The 27,857-nt window shown below is 36.9% G+C and overlaps 1 pseudogene; it reads left to right on the top strand.

Annotated features, from left to right (window-relative positions):
• The first annotated feature begins 516 nt into the window (after window positions 1–516).
• LOC128120818 (vomeronasal type-2 receptor 116-like) lies at window positions 517–27,329 on the top strand (annotated as a pseudogene).
• The last annotated feature ends 528 nt before the right edge of the window (window positions 27,330–27,857 follow it).

The following is a 27,857-nucleotide window of genomic DNA, read 5'->3' as shown; positions in this document are numbered from 1 at the left end:
TCTCAGTATGCTGAAAGAGTGGTCTTATATATTGAGACTGAAGAATTTATCCCAGATGAGTCAGAATTAACTTTGTTATTTATTCAGTTACAAGATATAATCAGGAATAGGAAGCATCCCTTATATATAACTCACATATGATCCCATATGGATCTGTCAGGCCCTCTAGCACAAGGCATTGATGAGATTAATAAACTATTGATGGGAAATGTGCTGAAGGCCTCATAATTTCACAAAAACATCATGTCAATAGTAAGGGTTTATAAAAGGATTTTTCTATAACCTGGCAACATGCCAAGGAAATTGTAAGAAAATGTCCTACTTGTTCTTTTTACAACCAGACTCCACTACCAGTAGGATGTAACGCAAAGGTACACAGAGGAATGAAATCTTGCAGATGGATGTGTTTCACTTTGCAGAATTTATAAATTGAAATATGTACACTACACTATTGATATTTATTCAGGATGTCAATGGGCAACTGCTTTGAATTATGAAAAAGGTGATTCAGCAATCATGCATTTGTTAGAAGTTATGGCCATCACGGTTATACCTGTAAAATTAAAATTGACAATGCTTCAGCATTTGTCTCTGGTAAAATAAAAGTTTTCTGCTTATTATAATATAAAGCATGTTATAAGGATACCACATAATCCTACAGGCCAAGCTGTCATAGAGAGATCAAATCTAACTCTAAAGGATATGTTAAGTACACAGAAATTGGTAACAAAGCTCCCTAGAAATAGATTATATAATGCTCTATTAACTTTGAATTTTCTCAAAGCTAATGAGAAAGGAACAGCAGCTACAGAGAGACATTGGACAATAGAAAAAACTATGGAATTAAATCAGCCTATATACTTTAAAGATGTGCTGACCTCAGAATGGCAACCAGGATATGTATTATGTTGGGGACTGGGTTTTTCTTTTGTTTCTACAGGAGAAGAAAAGCTATGGATACCATAAAAATTGATAAAGTTTTGATTTGAACAAGAGAGACCACTTAATTAAAAGTGGTGATAGTTCATCAACCAGCATAGTTATCCAATTAAAATTAACTTATACCACAAACAATTGCTTTGCAATTAATCAAATATAAACTTGCCAAAAGGAAACCTCCACAAATTAGTGATTCACTGAAGAAGTTCTCTCTTTCTTCTTAAACAATCTGATATTTTTAATTAATTAATAGAAAGTAAGTAAAAAGCATCCAATGTTATGAAAACCTGAACCAAGAGAAGTAAGAATTGTTTTTAAACTCATGTTCTTACTTTCAAATTTAATAAACACTCGGTAGTGGCACAGACACATCTAGAAAAATTATCTCCCTGGAAAGAATTTTGTAGTTCTAGATGAAATAAACAATGTGTAAATTTATTCATCTAGTAACAGCACATGTAACTACTTTGGTGAAAGACATAAGCTGTAACAAAGTATTTATATTCTTAGATGCCAAAATTAAGGTTAAGGAAATTCTTTTTACATTTACCTCTAGAATTCAAGTTTTTTTTTAATATTCTTACAGAATGCTACATATATATCAGTTCACATATGGAAGGATTGTGTAGACTTATGAGCAAAAAATTGTTCATTTGTATTAGTTACTTCTCACTCTCATGAAAAAATTCTGAATCGAACAATGTAATGGAAGCTAGCTTATCTTGCTTACTTTTTAGCAGAGACATCATTATTTCAGGGTAGACACAGAAGGATGCAGGTGAGCTCTATTTGGTGAGAGCATGAAGAATCAAGTCACGTATTAGAGGACAAGAAAGGTGAAACTGAAGGCCAGAGCCTGAGGTCAATAGACTCTCCAAATGTCTGTGAATAACAACCCACTTGCATTACATAGGTCCAAACTTTCAAAAGTCCTAGAGCCTCCATATATCTTCAGAACCTGGGTTCCACAAACAATTGAATTAAAGATAGGAAAACCACCACTGAGCAAAGACCCTGAATTTCAGATCTACATCCAAAAGTAGTATTGAGATGATCTATTCCCCACTAGAGTGTGTCATACCTTCAGATCAGCTTCTGTAACACACATTATCCCAGTCTTGGATCAGCACCACATCATTCATATGGGTTTCCTCAGCAAAAGACTTCCAAGAGTCTATATCATTTTAGGGCCTCATTACACGACTGTGGCCATTCCTCATACCACTTGTCAGTGAATTATGAAACCTTGCTGCAAGCTTCCATGGATCCCTCATGTTTGCAACTCTTTTTGCTTCCTGTAACACAAAACCATTTCTAAAATTCTGACGTGTCCTGCCACCATTTTCAAATGTACACCGACACATAGGTCAAAGTTACAATGATCTCTTTGTGATAATCCTTGAGAATATGTCTACATTTTATCACTCTCTGGAAAGGATCTACCTATATGATCAAAATTTTCAGTCAAATATATTTCAAAGAAATTTTCATTTTCTCATTTTGTGTCTTCTACATGTGCTGTTTTACTCTGTCATGACCCTAAATATTTTCATTGTGCAGAGCATAAGTTTTCTGTTTAATGATGTTAATATCTTTACCAATGACAGGAGTTTTGTCACAATCTGTGACTGCATCTTTAACTCCCCAGATTTGACCTAGATCAAGAAATTCCTCATTTATTTTTATTAGTTGCCTTTGTGAATTTTGTTCAGTGGGGTTTGATAATTTTTATCCTCTCAATCTAGGGACTCTAGATCTAAGCCCATCTTCACCAGCCTAACTTTCTGCCCTACTTATCAATCATCAAGTAAATAAGTCTTGTCCATGTATGTCTGGGTTGCTTGGTAATCCCATGGAAAACAGTTGAGGTACCGGGGATATCAAACCTAAGAAAATCCACACTACTTCTCCCTGAGCAAGTATCAAATGCCAGTAGTTCATGAGCTAGTGGTAGGATTTCTTTGCTACCTCCTTCTCAATACAGGGATTTGTTCACCCCTGTGTTTGTACTAGGCTTCTGCATGCTGTCACACTTAATGTGAATTCATATGCTCACCTGGAATGAGGGAACTGTAGTTGGGATGGGCAGGGAGGCAAATAGAGAAGGGGGAGGAAGAATGCTAAATGACTTTTAGGATCTGTACCAACTTATTATTAATTATCTGTGTCAACTATGCATAATGCATATAAGTCAATGTATAAATATATAAAAATATTTCATATGGAAATTTTCCATTGGATGGAAAGCTCCTCTGAAGAGTAACAGACCACTTAACAAAAACCGTAATACCTGCCATGAGAAACACATTGCTGAGTTGTTGTTGAGTTTTGTACAGAGACTTCCAAAATACCAGAATTTAAGCCCCTGCTACTTGAAAGAGCATGCACTTTGGAAATAGTGCTAGAGACTCATGAGTTAAAACTATTTTGAAAATCTCCTTCCTGATGTCTTTCTTCAGTATAAGAGAAGTTATCTAAAGTTCAAAAGGGGAAATGGTAAGTAATTCTTGTATTAGAAGAAATAGTCTCCCCATGGAACATCACCCATCTTTAAGGAAAGTAGTGGAAACAGGACAAATTTAAAATGGAAGAAGGTAGGTATAATGGGGCAGAATAGTGTTCCAACAATGTGCATAGTGGTGTAAGATTTGGAGAGGAATCAGTAAAATCTAAGCTCCTGTGGAAATAATCTTGGCAAACCCACTATTTTATAAGCTAATAAAAACTAATGAAAATTTAGACACAGTCTAACTAAAGATCTTTGTTCTGCATCACAATTTCTAAGTTCTTTCTCATCTCAATGTCCACTTTGTTCAAATTTCCACATTACTTTCCACCTGTAATGAAAATGTAAGTTGTTTCAACTTCTAAAGTATTGACATATGAACTGCAATTTAAACATATGTTGGCAGATCAAAGGAAGTGATCCTAAGTCCTACTGCTAATATGAAAATCCAAGTATCAGATAATAAATTAATAATTGAGAATAAAAATATATATCAGTAATACAGAAGAATGGTATGGCTTGTTTTAAATTACTCAGGAGAATGTTAGCCGAAAATATTTCGCACCAGCCCAATACCAAACAAAACATGAGTGTTGTAAAATGTGAGAAATCTGTTCTCCCACAGCTCAGGAATACAGGAATTCAAACTGACATCCTTACATTCTGAAACTATGAATAAAAGTGATTATGTTTTTCTGTGAGTCAGGTCATGAAATATCAGCATTCCTCAAATCCATGTTGTCTGTCTGGGCTATTGGTCTTTCCAACCACATCAGGTCCAACAATAATGGCCTTATGCACACTGATCACCTCATAAAATAACCAGTTTTCAATCAGGAGTCTTAGGTATTAGCGCTTAGAGGCCTAACTGAGCCTTCTGGGAGACACAAGTCTAGAGTTATTTATAACCTTTTTCAATATGAAGAAACTTCAGGTCTCTGTGACAGTCATAAATGACATTGTTGTATTCAGAATTGTTCCTTAATACATAGCAGATGTATAGCAGATGTGTGAGGCAGTGCTCAGGTTAGAAGCTAGATGATACATTCAACTTTGCCACTTAGGGTCTTTATACTGGTAGAATGGAACCCATGTGAAGCTATGGGTGAGCTGTGAGGTATATGTGTGCATGATAATGTTTTCAGACTCTATATTCACAATTATCAAACTTTCTGCTCTTCATATAAACTTCATTAAAGTATTGTTAATGAACATTTTATACATGTTGAGTGGAGTATATGAGCTCTCATTTAATTAATTAATTAATTAATTAATTAATTAAGGAATATGGAGGGAGTGTTTTCAGTACTCCATATTCAAAGAAAAGCAAAAATAGTTGCTGAATCTCTTTCTCTTGATGTAGGGGGTATGAGGTTTTTATATTAAATGAATGATTCAACATTGAAAAGAACACACAATAGCACAGTAGGTCAGAGTTCAAAAAGTAAACAGAAAAACTAATCTCATCATTGATTAAATCACTGATTTGGAATTCATGAATTCAGGTTGTCAGTTTCCCAGGATTGAGACAAAAACACATTTTGGATATATAGAGTCATTGAAGAAATATTGGTATTGGTATGTAGTCATGCAAGATTTCTAAAAATAAATAAAAAATGTTTTTAGATTCCTTCAGGAGAATGGCAAGTTAGATTGGCAATTTAAAAGTTTTAAAGAGCAGGATGCACTACTGCTTTTCACTGGACCATTCTGTTCAGCACACTTTTTAAAGATGTTTCTCATATCATCTCCCTTGACATCCTCCCTTGCAAGGTCTTTGCATCATCCTGAGTCACTGTTTCATGTAACTTTTGTGGTAGAGAGTTCTGGGCAAGTCTATTCAAGAAGCTTCATCCCTGGGGTCTTGCTGTCTTAAAGAAGATCCCAAATGTCTTTTGAAGCTTGTTTTTATCTTGAATGTTAGGTCTCAGATGGAAAGTCTCAGAGAAGAAAGGTTTTCTAAATTCTCCATGGAGTGTAGATGGAACACGTCAAAAAGTGTATGTGATTAGCGTGATGACTTCAGTCACCAACAATATTACAAACTTTTGTTCCCCCCCCCAAAAGATCTCTATATGTAGCTACTGAACACATTGGGATCCCTGTCCCCCATGCTTACAGTGTGGTAGACACTTCTATTTTATAATGGTCTCTTTGATTTTTCTTTTCTGGCTACTGCAGTCTCTTGTTCCTTCGTCTTCCTTTGATGCTTCTCAGTGCCATTCAAAAATACAACAACATTTACATCGTGATGGAAATGTGCTGATTGCTGCACTTGTTCCACTTTTTTATGTTTTCGACAGCACAACAAATGATTTCAGAAGTGAAAAACAGAGTATGGTCCAGTAAGTACTTTTAAAATGTATGTCTTTTCATTATTCAGATTTTATTATCCTCAAGTAAGTTTGAATTCACAAGAATTTGGTTTTTCTCTCCCATTCTGACATTCCCTCTCTTATACTCATAAAACTCTTTTTAGGTATGTCTTCCTGTTCCCTTTTTTCTTCTCCCAAATATAAAAGTTTGTTTTAATTAATGTTATTTTACCCATTTGATACTGTGAATCTCTTTATGTTCCTCTGCAATGCTTTTATCTGTCCAACGGTGGGACCTTTTCATGGCTTTCTATGCAGATGGAATATCCCACAACTTGACTCATTGTTTTGGACCATTTTCAAGGGTAGTTGTTCTCCTTTGAGAAGAAATGATGGCATTCATTTCAGTGACTACAGAGTCCTTATGTGACAGTAGAGTGATAGGGACTGCCTGTAGTAGCTAGTGCTGATTAGCAAGTCAGAATATGAGAATCTGGAGTTCGCTCCTCTTCTGTTCAAATGTTTTCAAAACGACTTACAATTTTTATCTATAATTTTGATTAGTATTCTTTTTGATTCTGTCAATTGTGTACCATTTGCTCCATATCATTCCTATGTTTGTAACTATTTACAGTTGGTACAGATGTATTCTGAGGTCACATAGATAGATGTTGATGGTGACCTCAGAGGGTACTATCTAAGTTAGTTTTGTAAAGATTAGAGGACAGTCTCAGTCAAGTTAAAAACGTTCTTGGACTCTGCTGAAGGAAAATGCCTACATATAATTCTTTGTGAATGAAGTAAGATCTATTTTATTCTGTACATACATTTCTGTGGCTGTAAGATTCATGGGATCTGAAATGGAGGATGACAGCTTATACTAATTTTTAACACAATACTATAAAATGGGAATGCAGAAGCAAAGTTAAGGTAGAGAGTCAGAATCAGAGTATAGACAATTAGGAGTGAAGATGAATTTAAGTCCTCGTGATATGATTGTATTTTTATTGAAAGCTAGATGAAGTGCTAAGACGTACAGGGCCTGCAGAGTAGGAGAAATAATCAGAGGGAAAAAGTTGATGGATATTATGTTTTGACAACTTGTTCTGAAACAGATAAAGCAAATGTGGTGACAGATATCCATTTACAGGAGTGTATCAATGTGACTAATTGAAGAACGTGGGTTTATTTTGTTTTACCCTCTTAATTGATTTTCCTCATATTTTGATTGGATGCACATGAGCATATACTGCCTGATAATCATAAGAAAAAGAACATAGAATGTGTGGCCTGGAATATAAACCCATTACAGTAATTTTTATGCATTATTATATATATTTATTTTACTTTCATGTGGTTCTAATTTTAAAAATGATATTTAAACAGGATTTATTTATATATGCATATAAATATATATCCATAAATAGTGATACATTTGTATATATACATATATATACAGACATACACATATGTATATTTTTCCAATTTTATATACATTTATATATGTATTTCAAGGAAATATATAACCTTTCAGATTAATTCTGGTTATGAATATGAGCAGGACGCCTAGTTTCCTGGTAAGGTACATTTTAAAGTCTTTTGGCAAATGGACGATAATATCCCCTCTAAGTGATTACAAACAGACAATCTCTCTACTCATGTGTGAGCATCATTTTTTTCACATTTACTTCAATGTACAATTGACATGGCAAGTGAAATGCCATTTTAACAATACCATTATGAGTGTATTTGTTGTGTTCAGAACATGAAACAAATGCATGTTTCTCAAACTCCCCCTTGAGACCTCCTTGTCACTTAGCTTCTCTGTGTCTGTGGCTTGTAGCATGGTTATCCTTTATGGCTAATACACACTTATAAGCCAACACAAACCATGTTTGTTTTCCTGGGTCCAGGTTACCACACTCAGGGTGATCTTTTCTAGTTCCATCTCTCTGTCATAAATTTAATGACGTTTCTGTTTTTAACAGCCAAATAATACTCCATTGTGTTAATGTACCTCATTTTCTTAATCTGTTGTTCAGTTTAAAGACATCTAGGTTGTTTCCAGTTCATAGCTACTATGAATTAAGCTTCTGAGAACATAGTTAGCCAAGTGTCCTTGTCATATTGTGTAGGATCTTTGGCTGTATTTCCAGGAGTGTTAAAGGTGAGTCTTGGGGTAGATCTATTCCCAGTTTTTGAGAAACCACCATAATGATTTCCAAAATGGTTGTACAAGTTTGCACTCCAACGAGCAATGGAGAAATTCCCCTTGTTCCACATCCTCACCAGCTTGAGCTGTCATTTGAATTTTTGATCTTAGCCATTCTGAAAAGTTGAAGATAGAATACTAGCGTTGTTTTGATATTCATTTTTCTAATGGCTAAAAGTGTTTCAATTTTTTTTTATTTTGCAGTACAATTCAGTTCTACATATCAGCCACGGATTCCATTGTTCTCCCCCCTCCAACCCCTCTCACCTACTCTCAGCCCACCCCCCATTCCCACCTCCTCCAGGGCAAAGCCTCCCCCGAGGACTGAGATCAACCTGGTAGACTCAGTCCAGGTAGGTCCAGTCCCCTCCTCCCAGGCTGAGCCAAGCGACCTTGCATAGGCCCCAGGTTTCAAACAGCCAACTCATGCAATGAGTACAGGACCCGGTCCCACTGCTTGGGTCCTCCCAAACAGATCAAGCCAATCAACTGTCTCACCTATTCAGAGGGCCTGATCCAGTTGGTGACCCCTCAGCCATTGGTTCATAGTTCATGTGTTTCCATTCGTTTGGCTATTTGTCCCTGTGCTTTATCCTAGTTGTCGTGCTAGAAACCCCATCCAACTACTGAGGGATCTGGATGCAGAGATCCATGGCGAGACCCTGGGTGGAGCTCTGGGAGTCCAAATAGTGAGAATGAGGAGGGTTTATATGAGCGAGAATTGCTGAGACCAAGGTTGGATAATGTTTCAAATTTTTAAGTGATTCCCACCCATTTGAGATTCATCTGTTGAGAATTTTCTATTTAGATTGCACCCCATTTTTAAGTGAATATTTGTTTTTTTGATATTTAGTTTTCTGAGTTTTTAAAATATAGTTTGGATATCAGCCCTATATCAGATATGGAGTTTGTGAAGATCTTTTCCCATTCTGTAGGCAGCCATTTTGTCCTTTTGACAGTGTCCTTGCACTTACAGAAAATTTTCAGTTTTTGGAGAATATATATTCCTGATAATTTGGAGTTCATAATGTCTCTAATTAGATGCTTTATTCCTAATAAAAATGTTTCATCTTAAAGGACATAACATTTGCTTTGTGATTATTCTAAAAATTCTCACAATGTTATATTCATTTCAAATATTTTTTATATTTCCTTTTTGTGAGAAATTATATATTTCAAGAGTGATCAAAATCTTTTCATCCATTTCTTGATTATTTATTCTTCTCATGTATACCCATGCTCTAACTACAAATATAAGTTCATCAACTACCCTCCCATTTACATTCATTAATAATATGAACTCCATGTGATTTGATTTTCCCTGAAATATCAATGATTTAAACAGCCATTAATTTTTCCAGTATTGAACCGAATTTCTAACACATTCTATCTTCTTTAGATTTCAATGGAAATGATGTGACTCAGGAAACATTAAGAAATCCATACTGGCCATTTCTGTTATTCATATCTTTCTAATGATGTATCTTTGTATCTTGAAAATTTGTCAGTCTAACTCAACATACTAAAAACAATCATCACTTAATTTATTTTTTACATTTGCATTTATCTGATGATCAGTGATGCTGAAAATTTTTAAAGTAGCTGCTGGTTGTATGTGCTTTTCTTTTGTACAAGATCTGTACATGCCATTACCCCATTTGATGAATAGAGGTTTTATTGCCTTGATCTACAACTTCTTCAGATTGAATGCTTTTGACATTAGTCTACCATCTAAACAGAAAGCAAATGATTTATCCCATTTATGGTGCTCTGACAATTGTTTTTGGTTTTTTTTTTTTTGCTGTAAAGACTAATTTATTCATTATTTTCGTAGTTGAATCTTCATTTTGTGCAGGTCTGTCTTTTGTTAGCTGAAGCTAATTTGTGTGACATTGGCATTGTCTTCTGTAAGTTCTTGCCTACACCAATACCTTGACAATTATTAGGTGTGTGTATTCTATAACTTTTAGTGTTTCATTTTTAAAGCTAAGGACTGTGATCCATTTTGAATTGATTTCTATGAAAGGATAATGGTCTAATCTCACTGCCCTGTATGTTGATGCCCAGACTGTCAGCTCTATTTATTGTATAGGCAGTTTTTCCTCAACTGTTTATTTCTGCCTTCTTTAGTAAAAGAAATAGTTGGTTGTTTCTTTGGTGTTTAAAAGAAATCACAACTATCTAGATGTAAGTACCATCTTACAGCAATATAATTGTTATCAACAAGAAATCTAACCATAAGTATGTGAAAGTCTGTTGGCAAAGACAAATCATTACTTTCTGCAGGTGGGCATGAAAATGTATAGAGATGTAATGGAAATCATTTTGGAGGCCCATCAAATACTTAAAATAGAAAAAAATGACATATGGAATATTTATTCTAATTCTGACTTCATTTTCAGAAAAGTCTTCATACTGTCTTAGAGATTTTCTTTCACTGTGAATGAGGTTCTCATCATTATTTTGGTTTTTGTTGTAGCTCTATTGTTTCATAATTTTTAATCACTTTTAAAATTTACTTTTTCAGCATATATTTATACTGGTGGGAATGCAAGCTTGTACAACCACTTTGGAAATGAATATGGCGCTTTCTTAGAAAATTCGGAATCAATCTCCCCCAAGATCCAGCTGTACCACTCTTGGGCATATACACAAGGAATGCTCTATCATACCACCAGGGCACTTGCTCAGCTATGTTCATAACAGCATTGTTTGTAATAGCCAGAACCTGGAAACAACCTAGATGCCCTTCAACTGAAGAATGGATAAATAAAATGTGGTACATATACACAATGGAATACTACTCAGCAGAGAAAAACAATGACATCCTGAGGTTCGCAGGCAAATGTATGGATCTAGAAAAAATCATCCTGAGTGAGGTAACCCAGACTCAGAAAGACAAACATGGTATGTACTCACTCATAGGAGGATACTAGATGTGGAACAAGGATGACTGGACTGCTACTCACAACACCAGGGAGGCTACCTGGAAAAGAGGACTCCAAGAAAGACATGGGGATTGCCCAATGATGGAGAAATGGATGAGATCTACATGAAGAGCCTGGACGTGAGTGGGGGTAATGAAGGGCTAGGATCGAGGGAAAGAGAGCTTGAGGGAGCAGGAGATGCCAGCTGGATCAAGAACAGAGAGGGAGAACAAGGAATAGGAGACCATGGTAAATGAAGACCACATGAGAATAGGAAGAAGCAAAGTGCTAGAGAGGCCCACAGAAATCCACAAAGATGCCCGCACAATAGACTCCTGGCAATGCTTGAGAGACAGCCCAAACTGACCTACTTTGGTGATAGGATGACCAAACACCCTAATTGTCATGCTAGAAACCCCATCCAATGACTGAGGGAACTGGATGCAGAGATCCACGGCTAGGCCCCAGGTGGAGCTCCAGGTGTCCAATTGGTGAGAAAGAGGAGGGTTTATATGAGCGAGAATTGGTGAGACCAAGTTTGGATAAAGTACAGGGACAAATAGCCAAACGAATGGAAACACATCAACTATGAACTTTTTTTATTTTACAATATAATTTAATTCTATATGTAGAATTAAATAATATTGTAAAATAAAAAAGCAAAAAACCCTGCAACCATCAAGAATACAAAAAAATTCTTTTTCAGTATACATTTATATTTATTTCAACATGTTTATAAAACTAGATACACATTTCTTCAAAATATTAGCCATTTCTTTATGATGAGAAAATTCTATTTTCTTTTCTAGCTCTTCAAATGCATGGGTTTGTGTATTTGTGTGTATGTGTGTTGAATTTGTGTATTATATGATGTAGCATAAATACTTTCATTTTCAGAAAAAAGCTTTCAAATTCTATGAATATTATTTTATTTTCCTATTTACATATATTATCTGTAACATTATTATTCTAGGTAATAAAGTTTATTTCACCAAGATTGCATTATATTTACTATTTGTGAATTATTGTTCAGTGAATTTGTTTTATCTTTTACTTTACACATGTTTGCATGTATACATATACTTCTGTGAGTACCTGATATGAAGGATCTATATAAATCTCACAGTTAAGTATATCAAAGCCACATATCTTAATATCCATTCTAGAATCTATCAGAAGTAGGTTCTAATTCAAGTAAAGAATGGACTTGTTAGTGGGGTGATAGCAAGCAGACAAAGAGCAAAAGCTTCCTTCTCCCTTTTCCTTGTACAGGTGTCCATCAGAATTAGATCTGCATTAAAGGTATGTCTCTCTGCCTCAAGGTCTTCATTAAGGAAATATCTACAATATCTGGATTAAAAGGGTGCTTCATGACCTCTAAGATTGAGATTATATTTAGTCAAGTTGGTAAACAAGAAAGGCCATCACAACTCCACCACTTGCCAAATTGACATGCAATCATATTTCCTTTTGCTGTGATTCATTTCCAAATGAATTCAATCCCAATGAGACACAGGAGGTTTAACAAATAAATTTGCTATCTATTGTGAGAATATTCTTTCAGTAGGGAGGTCTCAAGTAATGTCTATCCCCTCTCTTTAAATTCTCATTAACTCCAAGTTTCATTCTCATCAAAGTTCACCATACAGAATCCATGAATTCATAAGGTTATTTACAGAAAATGACGATGGTCTTTCTGATGAGAATGTGGGTGACCTAGATATAGTCACACTGAAAATTCTCTACTCACTATGTATTAAGATATTTTATCATTACCATTTTTAAAGGTATATTAATATTTAAGATATCTTGGTTTGCTCATTTGGGTCTAACAGAATTGAAAGTAGTAGTTTGTTGTGTTTTACTTTTTCGGATAAAATCACCGTGTTGGATCTTCAAACACGTATTTGTTCATTTATTTTTTAATCAGGTTTCCTGGTGAAAAATATCCACATATTCATTAAAATAATTATTACTGCATTTGCATTCATAAACTGTACATATATATCACATTTAAAAGCACAGATATAATGTGTTTGTATATGAAGAGATGATACATTGCAATATGAGTAACATATCCTTCTATAGAAACAATATCTTAAATAAAATTGATAATCATAAGAGATATGAACCATATTGTAGAAATAAAATTGATATAAGAATCAGGAAATATCATTTTGACCTGAATTGTATGATTCTCTACATCTTTGACTTAAAAGTAGATATTAAGTTTATATGTAAAACCTCAGGTTAATTGTTTCAAAGAACTGTTAAGTAACATAGACATTTTTACTTATTTTACCTATGCAGTCATATTGATTAAATAAGTATTTGAATTTAATATTAATTTGTAATTTTAGTATTACTATGAACAAAATGAATGAAGTCAAAGTCTTCAGTTTTAGTTTTCAGAAGCATTGACGTTTAATCATTTTGTTATCAAATACATGATATGAACAACAAACGATAATTCCATATGAGTAATCTCTACATACATGACACAAAAGACAAATTCTAATAAACTAAGAATTTTTTAAAATTTTATTTTATTTTATTTTACAATATAATTTAATTCTACATATCAGCCACGGATTCCCTTGTTCTCCCCCCTCCTGCCCCCTTCCCCTTCCTCCCAGCAGGCCCCCATTCCCATCTCCTCCAGGGCAAAGACTCCCCTGGGGATTGAGATCACCCTGGTAGACTCAGTCCAGGCAGGTCCAGTCCCCTCCTCCCAGGCTGAGCCAAGCGTCCCTGCATAAGCCCCAGGTTTCAAACAGCCAACTCATGCACTAAGCACAGGACCCGGTCCCACTGCCTGGATGCCTCCCAAACAGATCAAGTCAATCAACTGTCTCACCTATTCAGAGGGCCCGATCCAGTTGGGGGCCTCTCACCCATTGGTTCAAAGTTCATGTGTTTCCATTCGTTTGGCTATTTATCCCTGTGCTTTATCCAACCTTGACTCACCAATTTTCGCTCATATAAACCCTCCTCTTTCTCACCAATTGGACTCCTGGAGCTCCACCTGGGGCCTAGCCGTGGATCTCTGCATCCAGTTCCCTCAGTCATTGGATGGGGTTTCTAGCATGACAATTAGGGTGTTTGGTCATCCTATCACCAAAGTAGGTCAGTTTGGGCTGTCTCTCAAGCATTGCCAGGAGTCTATTGTGCGGGCATCTTTGTGGATTTCTGTGGGCCTCTCTAGCACTTTGCTACTTCCTATTCTCATGTGGTCTTCATTTACCATGGTCTCCTATTCCTTGTTCTCCCTCTCTGTTCTTGATCTAGCTGGGATCTCCCGTTCCCCCAAGCTCTCTTTCCCTTGACCCTCGCCCTTCATTACCCCCACTCATGTCCAGGCTCTTCATGTAGATCTCATTCATTTCTCCGTCATTGGGCATTCCCCGTGTCTTTCTTGGGGTCCTCCTATGAGTGAGTACATACCATGTTTGTCTTTCTGAGTCTGGGTTACCTCACTCAGGATGATTTTTTCTGGATCCATCCATTTGTCTACAAAATCCATGATGTCATTGTTTTTCTCTGCTGAGTAGTATTCCATTGTGTATATGTACCACATTTTATTTATCCGTTCTTCAGTTGAAGGGCATCTAGGATGTTTCCATGTTCTGGCTATTACATACAATGCTGTTATGAACATAGCTGAGCAAGTGCTCTTGTGGTATTATTTGGGCATTCCTTGGGTATATGCCCAAGAGTGGTATAGCTAGATCTTGGGGGAGATTGATTCCGAATTTTCTAAGAAAGCACCATATTGATTTCCAAAGTGATTGTACAAGCTTGCATTCCCACCAGCAGGGGAGGAGAGTTCCCTTAGCTCCACATCCTCTCCAGCATGAGCTGTCTTCAGTGTTTTTGATCTTAGCCATTCTGACAGGTGTAAGGTGGTATCTCAGAGTTGTTTTGATTTGCATTTCCCTGATAATTAGGGATGCTGAGCAATTCCTTAAATGTCTTTCAGCCATTTGAGTTTCCTTTGTTGAGAATTCTCTGTTTAGTTCTAAAGCCCATTTCTTAATTGGTGTGTTGAAGTCTCCCACTATTAGTGTGTGTGGTTTTATATGTGGTTTAAGCTTTAGTAATGTTTCTTTTACACATGTGGGTGCCCTTGTGTTTGGGGCATAAATGTTCAGAATTGAAACTTCATCTTGGTGGATCTTTCCTGTGATGAGTATGTAATGCTCTTCTTGATCTCTTTTGATTGATTTTAGTTTTAAGTCTATTTTGCTGGATATCAGGATGGCTACATCCACTTGTTTCTTAAGACCGTTTGATTGGAAAGTCTTTTCCCAACCTTTTATTTTTAGGTAGTGTCTATCTATGAATTTGAGATGTGTTTCTTGTATGCAGCAGAAAGTTGGGTCCTGTTTTCGTATCCATTCTGTAAGCCTATGATTTTTTTTTTTCGAGACAGGGTTTCTCTGTGTAGCTTTGCGCCTTTCCTGGAACTCACTTTGTAGCCCAGGCTGGCCTCGAACTCACAGAGATCCACCTGGCTCTGCCTCCTGAGTGCTGGGATTAAAGGCGTGCGCCACCACCGCCCAGCCTATGTCTTTTTATAGGTGAATTAAGTCCATTGATATTGAGGGATATTAATGACCAGTGATTGTTCATTCCTGTTATTTTTTGGTGGTAATGTGTGTGTACTTCTCGTAGTTGAGGTTTACTGCTGTGGTTTTATTTATTGCCTGTGTTTTTGAGGGTGTATCTGACATCCTTAGGTTGGAATTTTCCTTCTAGTGCTTTCTGTATGGCTGGGTTTGTGCATAAGTATTGTTTAAATCTGGCTTTGTCATGGAATGTCTTGTTCACTCTGTCTATGATGATTGAAAGTTTTTCTGGGTATATTAGTCTAGGCTGGCATTGGTGGTCTCTTAGTGTCTGCATTACGTCTGTCCAGGTCCTTCTAGCTTTCAGAGTCTCCATTGAGAAATTGGGTGTTATTCTGATGGGTTTGCCTTTATAAGTCACTTGGCCTTTTTCCTTTGCTGCTCTTGATATTCTTTCTTTATTCTGTAGTTTAGTTGTTTAATTATTATGTGGCAAGGGGACTTTTTTGGGGGTTCTAGTCTGTTTGGTGTTCTATAGGCTTCTTGTATCTTCATGGGCATTTCCTTCTTTAAGTTGGGAAAGTTTTCTTCTATGATCTTGTTGAATATATTTTCTGTACCTTTGAGTTGGTATTCTTCTCTTTCTTCTATCCCTATTATTCGTAGGTTTGGTCTTTTCATGGTGTCCCAAATTTCTTGGACATTTTGGGTCATGACATTGTTGGCTTTAGTGTTTTCTTTGACTGATGAATCTATTTCTTCTACCGTATCCTCAACGCCAGAGATCCTTTCTTCCATCTCTTGCATTCTGTTGGTTATACTTGCATCTCAAGTTCCCATTTGTTTACTCACATTTTCTATTTCCAGCATTCCCTCTGTTTGTGTCTTCTTCATGTTTTCTATTTCCCTTTTCAGGTCTTGGACTGTTTCCTTCATCTGTTTTATTGCTTTTTCATGATTTTCTTTCAGGGCTTTATTGTTTTCTTCTGCTTTATTTGTCCTTTTCTCTAGTTTTTTATAGTGTTCTTCCCATTTTTTGTTTGTCTTTTCCTCTATATAAGCCTCTACCTTCTTCATGATGTTATTCATAAGGTTGGTTTCTTCTGCTTCTTTGAATTTTTGATGTTCAGGTCTAGATGGTGGAGGAGGGCTAGGTTCTGGTTATTCGGTATTGATCTTCATTTTGTTGTATGTACATCTGCCTTGACGTCTGTCCATCTCCTTGTGGTTCTTTCTTGGTCTTATCAGCACACTTGGTCCAGACAGAGCTGACAGATTTAGGAAGTCTCTCTCTCTCTTGTCCAGATGGGAGCTCTCTTGTCCAGATGGGAACTCCGGGGCAGGATGGGAGCTCTTGTGCAGACGGGAAGTCTGGCACAAGATGGAAGCTCTTGTCCAGACGGGAAGTCTAGGGCAGGATTGGAGCTCTTGTCCAGACAGGAATTCCAGGGCAGGATGGGTGCTGGGGGCCGGTCTCTAAGTCTCAGGAAATGGCAGGGGTCTCAGGTGATGATGGGCGTGGGGGCAGGGCTTGGAGTTTGCAGCATCTGCCAGGGGTCTTGGAGAAGGGGAGCCTTCCCAGTAGGGCTATAAGGGAACCTGCCCGGTGGCCAGAACCTGGGGTCCAGTTGGGCAGGTCTTCCCCGGAGTGGCTGGTGCCCAGGGATGGGATCTAGGCTGAGCCCAGGCTGAGCCCAAGCACTCACCTCTTGTCCAGAAGGGAAGTCCATAAACTAAGATTTTTATGATTAAAGCATGTTGAATTTAAATTTTTATCACTTTCGTTGTAAAAGAAAAATTAACATAGCAATCTTTAATAAACATGTTGTTAGTCTGGGCAGAAACAAAAGCAGACACTCAGAGAACAAAGCTGCATGACGGGCAAAGGACATTTTATCTCAGTTGGAGGAAAATTGGCTTGGACTTTCCAGTCAGAATTAGCAGGGAGACGCTGTGGAGCCTACTATAGTAGCTCTTTTCTGGCTGAAGCTTGTCTCTCCTTGGCAATACTAAACCTTTGTGTGTCTGTTGGTATGTGTGTATTTCAATTATGTGTCTTTAGAAGCCAGTAAATATATCAGGTAAAGCCTATTCATGTTAAAGCAAAACAAAACATTAAGAATTACAAAATAAACACCTTAGAGGTCTGATGTTTTCTGAGTGTCCAAAATCTGCCAGCAGGGTATTCAAGGTTCTTGTGAAGTCCACTTCTTGGGGAAGTAAGAACATAGTGAATGGATAGAAAAAGAGGCTGGCAGATGAGGGAACATACAAAAAGTGGGGGAAAAACCCAGAGGGTTTGATTCACGTATGTAGGATATTAAACCATAAGAAACTCACTCATTCTGCTCTTCATTGTATGGCTCAAAGAAAGGAAAAGATGATGGCACTGGTAGAAATAAAAGGTTAGTCAATGATATGCACTTGGTTGGGGGACTCTCAAACCCCTCCAGGTTCAGATCCAAATGTTGCTTTGGGGTTGATGCATGCAAAACAGTCAGCCATACCCATAATCATCATTGATTTTAATTAGAATAACTGAAATGCTGCAGTCTTTCCCTCTATGTACAGACAGAGTGAATGTGTTGTGGGGTCCCTTGGGTTTTATAGTACACATCAGGGGAACCTTAAAGGATGGAAGTTGCCATCTGCTGTTAAAGCATGAAAGAATTAGGGGTGTTTGTATGTGTTTCTACTTACCAGAAGATTGCACGGGTAATATCAGTTCAAGTCAACTTTCTGTCCCAAAATTTTAGACCCATCTGAGGCTTTTAGATAATTAAATTACCACTTATTATATACCCTGGCATTAAATTCTAACCATTACCAGGACAACAAAAAATATTGTTTATAGATAAATAACACAGAAGATATGAGAGCCATTGCATCATACTGGTAGACAGTATGATATGAGTCCCATTCATAAATAATGATAATCCCTCTCTGTAGGTACAAGATGAGGAGCTACCAGTTTTCTTTGGCCTTCATATTCGCCATTGAGGAGATCAACAGAAACACTCACATTTTACCCAACACGTCTCTAGGATTTCATCTCTATAATGTCCCTAGCAATCAAGGGAGTACTCTTCTGGGAGCTTTTGCTTGCCTCACAGGATTTGAAACTATGCATCCTATTGTGAATGTAGAAGTGAGAAGAAGACTGCTGCTTTACTTACAGGAGCATCACGGGCAACATCTGCACTTATTGGGAGACTGCTGAATCTCAACAAATATCCACAGGTGAGGGACGTGGCTGTGAGGGAACAAGAAACTTGCATTAAACTGCAGACATTTCAGATGTTTTCAAATGTAAGGAAGTGAGGCTGTGTCATTCATCTATCAAAGAGAATAAATCAGGCATTTGGTAATGTAGCCCCATATACTTTGCTTGAGACAGAGAAGAAGAGGTTAAATCTTACAGTGAGTGTTTAGAAAATTCTGTGTCTTGTGAGGAATTTTCTATAATTGTCTTAAGAAACAAGATGGGAGTTTATAACACTATGAGCATATGTTAGACTATTCCAATCCAATGTGCCACCCTTGCTTTAAGATTGTGTTCTATGTCAGTGTCCTCACTCATGTTTCCTATCTGAAATTTCCTTCAGCTTACTTTTGGGCCATTTGACACTATCCTGAATGACAGAAGCCAGTTCTCTTCTCTTTATCAGAAATCACCCAAGGACATATCTCTTTCACATGGCATTGCCATTTTGATGGTTCATTTCAGCTGGACCTGGGTGGGACTAGTTCTCATGGAAGACCACAAAGGGGCTGAGAGTCTATCAGACTTGAGAGGAGAGATGGACAGGTACAGAGTGTGTTTAGTTTTTGTAGAAATGATTCCATTCTCCCAATTTCCTCCTACTATGAACCTTCCATAAATACTCACCTGCAGATACAGAAATCATCTTCAAATGTGGCTATCATTTATGGTGACCATGAATCATTACATGTTGCAATTATGATTATAGCAGCACATGTATTGAACAGGAAAGTCTGGGTCCTGAATTCACAATGGGATTTAACTTCTCTTACTAAATCTTTCATATTTGATACATTCCATGGGAGTCTCCTTTTTGCACATCACCACATTGAGGCTTCTGATTTTAGGAAGTTTATGCAGACATACAATCCTTCCAAATACCCAGAGGACTATTTTCTTGCTAAGTTCTGGAACACATACTTCAATTGCTCTTTTTCTGGACCTGATTGTAAAATTTTGGGTAACTGTCTACCCAATGCTTCTTTGGATATGTTGCCTAAAAATGTTTGGGAAATGGATATGACTGAAGAGAGTTACAATTTATATAATTCTGTATATGCTGTGGCTCACAGTTTCCATGACATGACACTCAAACAAGTACAAATTCAACCCCATGGAAATGGGGAGGTATATACCTTCCCTTGGGAGGTAATTTCTCTTCCTGTATACTTTATCAAAAGCACCGTGACCTACTGAGGTTTAATAAAAGCACTCCGGACATGATTGTACACTGTGATAGATTTTGCCAAAACACACCTGAGAGACTGTATGTAATTTATCATCTAGACGTTCTTGCAAACGCATGTGTCATTGTTCTTGATGACTGGATGGCATTAACATGGTTAAAATGTGTCTATGTCATATCCACTTTGTGTTACAATTAATCTCAGAAACTTCTCATGATAATATACTCAATTGAAACTCAAATATCTCTAAGTATATTTCATAATAGAAATAGAACTGGAGTCTAAATTTTCAAATGCTACTAGATCTTTATACTTCACATTATGAAGCTAAGATTATGTTACCTAACTGATCACTTTAATACATTTTGGACACAAAATCTCCATTTACAAACTGAAAATTTGAGATTACTTAAATATTTGGATGTGACTATCACGTAAAACTGTGGACATTTTCTTGACAACATTCATTAATTAAATCTTTCTGTTTGTTTGTTATTGTTTGTGTGTCAAATCTTTCTTTTGCAACTAACTGGCAGTATAGAAACATGATATATTCATTTTTGGTCTTCATCCATTAAAATGTTGATAGCTTAGTATAGCTTGCAATTTATGCTAGAGATTTATGATAATGAGACCCTTTGCTTCATCAAGTTCCACTGAAATTTTCTGGGAATTTTTAATCATCAGATTCTGCATCTCTTTTAGCTTCACCCTTTTCTCAAGAAGATCCATTTCAAAACTGGTGCTGGAAACCTTGTGGTTTTGGATTCACAAAGGAAATTAGATGCAGAATATGATATTATCAATATCTGGAATTTTCCAGATGGTCTCAGAAAAAAGATGAATGTTGGAACATTTTCTCCAAAAGCTCCAGAAGGGCAGGAACTGTTTTTGTCTGACCATATGATACAATGGGCTATAGTATTTACAGAGGTGTGCTGGATCTTATCTCATTGTTTTTATCTCTATGTCAATAAACATTTGCTTGTGGATGTAATGATCATTGTTTCCTTACTTAGTGCCCTTCTTAATGTACAAAAATAATGTCATGTGAGGAAGATTCTGTTGCCTTATTCTGAGTAATGGAATTGTTTATTTTTCCATACTTTATTCTATGGGCACTTATTTGCAGTTATAAATATAGTGTCTACTTAGTAAGATTTAATCCCTGCACTGAAACTAACTGACAAAAGCATTAATTAAGCTGCCAGATTAGGAAATATCAGTGCATGAGTATTTTGAATTCAAGCACCTGGCAACACACATTAGCATGAAGGGCACATATGCATTGGTTAATTGCTTGTCTTGCTGCTGAAAAGGTAGCAATTTGTCTATGCATCACAACATACCTTAAGAACATAGGTTTTACTTGATTCACATTTGGGGTGAGCACTCAATAATGATTTAGGCAATCGTTTTGGCAAGAGCCTGAGAAAGTGATTCACATTGTATCTTCAGTCAGGAAGCAGATAGACATGATCACTGCTCTTCACCTCCCTTTTTGTTTTTCTTTCAGTCCTTAGCAACAGCCAATGTAATGTTGCTAACTAATTATCGAATATGTCTTTCTACTTCAAGTGCCGTAACAAGATCATTTCTCATAGAAAGTCGGAAAAATTAGTTTATATGGTAATTCTGAATCCTGTCAAGTTGACAAATGTAAATTAAGCAACACCATTGGGAAACAAAGTTGCTCACTCCATCTCTGAGGAAGTACAGAATAGGATCAGTATGATATTACAGTTGCCCACTTTGATATGTACTCAGTAAACCAACGTCATATTTTTCTTATTTTTATAATAAATATAAAAACTTTCTATGTCATTGTTCAAATGGAAAACAACAGTTATTGTTTTAAAACAGTACACTCCTGAGTGTTTTCTCTTCTATATTTACTTCCTAGCTTCCTTATTCTGTGTGCAGTGAAAACTGTGTTCCAGGATTCAGAAAATCTCCCCAGGAGGGCAAGACTGTCTGCTGCTTTGATTGCACTCCTTGTTCAGCTAATGAGATTTCCAATGAGACAAGTAAGTGTCAGACTCACTGGGGGAATTTCTCACCTCTAAAGAATCTTCTGCAAAGGCTAAGCAGATTGAAATGTTCTGTGAAGGAACATTTGAGATAACTCCCCTTCTTTCAGTTAGAATAAAAATGTTTTCTTTCATTTTATTTTCATTTTAATTGATGTTCTGGCCATTGAAACTCAGATTTGATCCTCTACAGCCATTGTTGCAGAGTTGTTTTAAGAGAACAACTTTACCCATCACAGAGTAGTCTGCTTTATTTCACCATGACATTTAACACACATACACACACACACACACACACATACACACACACACACACACACACACACACACACACACACACAAATACACACATGCAAGCACACACTCATGTGCACATGCACAAATTTTAGAAATTACTGACATTTCTTGTATTTCAAATCATATTTATCTCATAGTTAGCACATCCTAAATGGTTGGATCCTTATGGCCTTTAGTTGCATAATTTCAGTCATGGTTTTAGGTTCATTAGAGGTGTTAGAAATGTATTTAATTACGTGGACATATTTAGAAGTGTTTCATTTTTATAATTTTTCAATTTGTTTTATCTGTGACTGTATTGCCTGCATTCATGTATGTGTACCATGTACTTGCTTGGTGCAACTCAGTGTTAAATGTAGCATCAGATCACTTGTAGGTTGATCAGAGATAACATAAACCACCTTGTAAGTGCTTGCAATGAAAACCAGGTCCTACTTAAGAGTAACAGGTATCCTGTTAACATCTTGTGAAACTAGTTGAACTGGCACATTAACACTTTTTATTAATGATAGCGTTGTGAATAAGCCAGGTATAGATACACACCCTTGTTCTTAGAACAAGTCAGGACACTGAATATGAAGGACCATCTTTTCCAGGCAAAGGTAGATATAGTAGAGGATTTTTATGTCAAAATATATCCAAGAAACATAAAACAGGCATGAGACAATTGATAACAATGAATATATGAGGACATATACTCACAATGTTTAATATGGAGAGAAACTTAAAGAGGATTCCTCAACTTCATCATTTATATCAAATGAGTTCCTTTGTATAATAGCTGGAATTCTTTGAATGACATAATGGTTTTCCTGAAAATTCAGATGTTTTAATATTTATTCATAAAATTTAAGACATTCAAATTTTTTGGTGACTTTAATTTGCCTACTTTAAAAAATGCATATTGAGACTGTACAGACCCTTTAAAACTTAATGTGCAAAGAGGCTTTGAGTACACGGAGTCACAGTTTGTTCATGCACATGTTAGTTATATGCATTTGAGGAAACAAGAAATATCAATATCAAGTATTGCATGACTACAGTTTAATGAGACACTTTAGTAAGAAAGAAAAAACACTAAAACGTAAGTGCTAAATATTTCAAAACAGTGAATCATGTACTTCAAAACCTATATAATAAGATGAATCTATCTTCAAAAGAACCACTTTAAATGTCTAAAAAAATATTTGTCATGACTTATATACCCTGTGCATTTACTAAAGAAGATATATGATTGTGCTTATAAAGCATTCATGCTCTGTTAGAAATGGATAGATGTAAGCACATGGGATATAGAAAAAACAGAGTACCTTGAGAATGAGAAGTTAAAGGAAGGCACATCTGAAAAACTAACAAATTAAGTGATAATCAAATAAAGGCTATAGTAGGGAATAGAAAATGTTAAATTCAATAGACTTTAATTAAAAAATCCACATTGCAAAAATATTGAACATTTTAATAAAATATGAAATAGAAATATTCTTAATGTAAATATGTAATTAATACAGAGATATGTATATCTTTTGAATTTAAGATGAAACTCACAAATTACAAGTGATAAAATATCAAAACATTATTCCATGACCAACTAAGACTAAAACTATCGTTGTAGCTAGAGCTTTCCTGCCTGGCCCACGGTCAGGGCAAATCTCTCTCACCTGCCCATCCCACAGCCACTCAGACACAACCAAGCAAACACAGAGACTTATATTGCTCACAAACTGTATTGGCCGTGGCAGACTTCTTGCTAACTGTTCTTACAGCTTAAATTAATCCATTTCCATTAATCTATACCTTGCCACATGGCTTGTGGCTTACCAGCATCTTCACATGCTGTTTGTTATCGTGGCGGCTGGCAGTGTCTCTGACTCAGCCTTCCACTTCCCAGCTTTATTCTCCTCCTTGTCCCGCCTATACTTCCTGCCTAGCCATTGGCCAATCAGTGATTTATTTATTGACCAATCAGCAACACACTTGACATACAGACCATCCCACAGCACTTCCCCTTTTGTTTTATTTTTTTCTTTTTTTCAAAAAGGAAGGTTTTAACCTTAACAAAGTAAAATTACATATAATTTGGGAATTTGGGTGTAGCTTCTCTTACTACTTCCTGCTGGAGGGGGGCGCTGTATCTTATGGGGACACAACAAAAATTTTAGGATTATGGAATAGTCCATGAGGGTGTATCGTCTGAGCCAGTTGCCTTCAAACCATTCTGGATGTTGGATCATCTGGGCCATGGTGTCATCAGAGACCTTTTAGGGGGTCTTGGCTGGTCAAACCTGATGTATCTTAATCTGGAACAAATCCATAGCCTCTGGCTTTCTGTGGGAACGAAAACAGAGTCTCCTTTCCAAAGCAACATATCCTTGTATCCAAATTTTGAAGTCAAGGTATCCTTAAAATATACATATTGGTTTAACTCAACATCTTTTACGATCAAGTGTTTTTCTGCAGTTAAAAATCCCAGGGACAACACAATCCAGATTCTCTGTGTAATATTCATCTTCACATGGCTTATTTTTTATATTAACTTTACTGTCTCTTTAAAGACTTTTTTTCTTTGTTTGTTTTTTTCGAGACAGGGTTTCTCTGTGTAGCTTTGCGCCTTTCCTGGAACTCACTTGGTAGCCCAGGCTGGCCTCGAACTCACAGAGATCTGCCTGGCTCTGCCTCCCGAGTGCTGGGATTAAAGGCGCACACCACCACCACCCGGCAGACTTTATTTTTTAAAACTATGTATTTGTTTATATAACTGTATATATCACCTTTTTGGTCTCTTTCAAACCTATGTATATTTTACACACATTGCAAACTATTACATCTGAATCTGTCTTATTGTGAATTTTTTGCTTTAAACTGCAGCAGCTGTGGCTGCTGGCTCTGCCCACCTCAGCTTCCCAACACGGCAGTGTGATGTTTACCGCCAGCTCTGGGAGCTATCATGGGTCTGTGCTTTTATCCAAGCAGCGTGTAGCCCAGAAACCTCTTTTTTTTGTTTTGTACTAGCAAAGGCTAAATCCACCATGCAGCTTAATGTGCCACTTGCAGAGGCCTCATTCCCGCCATACTGCAGGTCGAGCGTGCACACTAGGAACCCACAAGTAGCTCAAACTGGCAGCTGCCGCTCATTTGAGAGAGACAATTAGGAAGCTGTTTTTAGCTCCATTTTAGAATCTTTTTTCTCAGTTTTTAGGTGGAAACTCTTGCCACCATGTTGGACGCCATTTGTAGCTAGAGCTTTCCTGCCTGGCCCACGGTCAGGGCAAATCTCTCTCACCTGCCCGTCCCACAGCCACTCAGACACAACCAAGCAAACACAGAGACTTATATTGCTTACAAACTGTATTGGCTGTGGCAGACTTCTTGCTAACTGTTCTTACAGCTTAAATTAATCCATTTCCATTAATCTATACCTTGCCACATGGCTTGTGACTTACCAGCATCTTCACATGCTTTTTGTTATCGTAGTGGCTGGCAGTGTCTCTGACTCAGCCTTCCACTTCCCAGCTTTATTCTCCTCCTTGTCCCACCTATACTTCCTGCCTAGCCATTGGCCAATCAGTGATTTATTTATTGACCAATCAGCAACACACTTGACATACAGACCATCCCACAGCATAGAGTTTTGTATCTATTTGTTAAGTAGATCTTTTCTGCTTAGAAGCAATTAAACAGTTTCACGTGAGGAGTTCTTCCAGCTTTCAAGAATCTAAAAATTCTCATTCCACAAGCAGAGAATGAACACACTGGAGTATTCAATAAACACAAGGGGAATTGCTAAATTTGATTCTTTTGTTGAGAACATTACAAGACAGAAATTTCAGTATTCCTATGATCAAGTTAGGTTTATGTAATTTTATTCAATAACATGAGTATACGAATAAATAAAAATGCATTTTATCACTTAAATGAAATATATAACAATATAAAGGATAGACTTGTTCACCTTATGTGTAACAAAGAAGATAGGCAGTATCATCCTGGAAGGATTTATTAGAGAGCACTTGAGAATTTTCCCTGTAGAGGACAGATTTACTTGAGTCTGGAACAACAAAGGAAATGTGGGCAAATTCCAGACAAATGTTGCTGGGAAATGGCTTCAAATAAAAGGGGAACATGAGTAGAGACTCACTATAAATTTACTTTCTGAGTAGATATGGATCATTGTGTGAGGTGTCTAGAAAGTCATTATGCAAATGAAGAGCAGAAGCAATGCCTCCAGAAAGCAGTGACATTTCTGTCCTACGAAGACACTTTGGGGATGACACTCACCTACTTGGCCCTGGGCTTCTGTGCACTAACAGCTGGTGTTCTTGGTGTCTTTGTGAAGCACCACCACACCCCCATTGTCAAGGCCAACAATCAGGCTCTCACTTACATCCTGCTCATCACTCTGATCTTCTGTTTTCTCTGTCCATTGTTATTCATTGGCCATCCCAACACAGCCTCCTGTATCCTGCAGCAATACACATTTGCAGTTCTGTTCACAGTGGCTCTCTCCACAGTCTTGGCCAAATCTATTACTGTGGTTCTGGCTTTCAAGATCACATTGCCAGGAAGACTGATAAGGTGGATAATGATATCAAGGGCTCCTAACTTCATCATTCCTGTCTGCACCCTTATGCAACTTGTGATCTGTGGCATTTGGCTGAGCACCTCTCCTCCCTTTATTGACTCAGATGCTTACACTGAACATGGCCACATAATTATTGTATGCAACAAGGGCTCCACTATTGTCTTCCATTCTGTCCTGGCATACCTCTGCTCCATGGCACTTGGGAGCTACACTATGGCTTACCTGTCCAGGAACCTGCCTGACACATTCAATGAAGCCAAGTTCATCACTTTCAGCATGTTGGTTTTCTTCAGTGTGTGGATCACCTTCCTTCCTGTCTACCACAGCACCAAGGGGAAACTCATGGAGGCCATGGAAGTCTTTTCCATCTTGGCTTCCAGTGCAAGTCTCCTAGGTTGCATCTTTGTCCCCAAGTGCCATATTATTTTGTTCAGACCTCATAGAAATGTGCTTCATCATGTCAGGAATAAAGGACATTCTAGAGGAAAAGTGAATTTTACAGCATAGTCTATGATTTTTTTAATTATATAGAAGTCTTCCATCTTGTTTTTCACTAAGGTTTCAGTTGTCACAGATAAAATAGTGATTTAAGATTTTATATGTATTGATTTCCTATTGATGAAATCCATCTTTATTCTCTCATCTTCTAATATTATTTTCAAATTTCTCTAAATTAGAAGGTTGAATTCATAAAAAATTATTGTGCTCTCAATATTAAATAAGAGATAAATGAGATATGTATGTATTCTTCACCTCTTCAACACTGTATAACTTTAACCTTATAACACCACAAGATCTCATACATTTCCATGTGTTTTTATGCCCTTGATAGGTTTCCTGGATTCATCAAGCTTACAGTTCATGAATGCCTTTTCTATAAACAAAAGCACATATTAAAAAACGAATACGATTTTGACATGAAGGCATTGCTTTCTTTATTAATTTCATAATGAGCTATGTACTAGAGTAGAACAAAGACCAATACATGGTTTAATTACAGGCTAATGTCAGATTTCACTTAATCAGATACGTACC

The sequence above is a fragment of the Peromyscus californicus genome, unplaced genomic scaffold (assembly GCF_007827085.1).
Source record: "Peromyscus californicus insignis strain IS unplaced genomic scaffold, ASM782708v3 Scaffold_2__1_contigs__length_46816999, whole genome shotgun sequence".
Classification (NCBI taxonomy): Eukaryota; Metazoa; Chordata; class Mammalia; order Rodentia; family Cricetidae; genus Peromyscus; species Peromyscus californicus.
The sequence above is the reverse complement of the archived record's forward strand: the minus strand, read 5'-3'. Positions and strand labels throughout refer to the sequence as shown.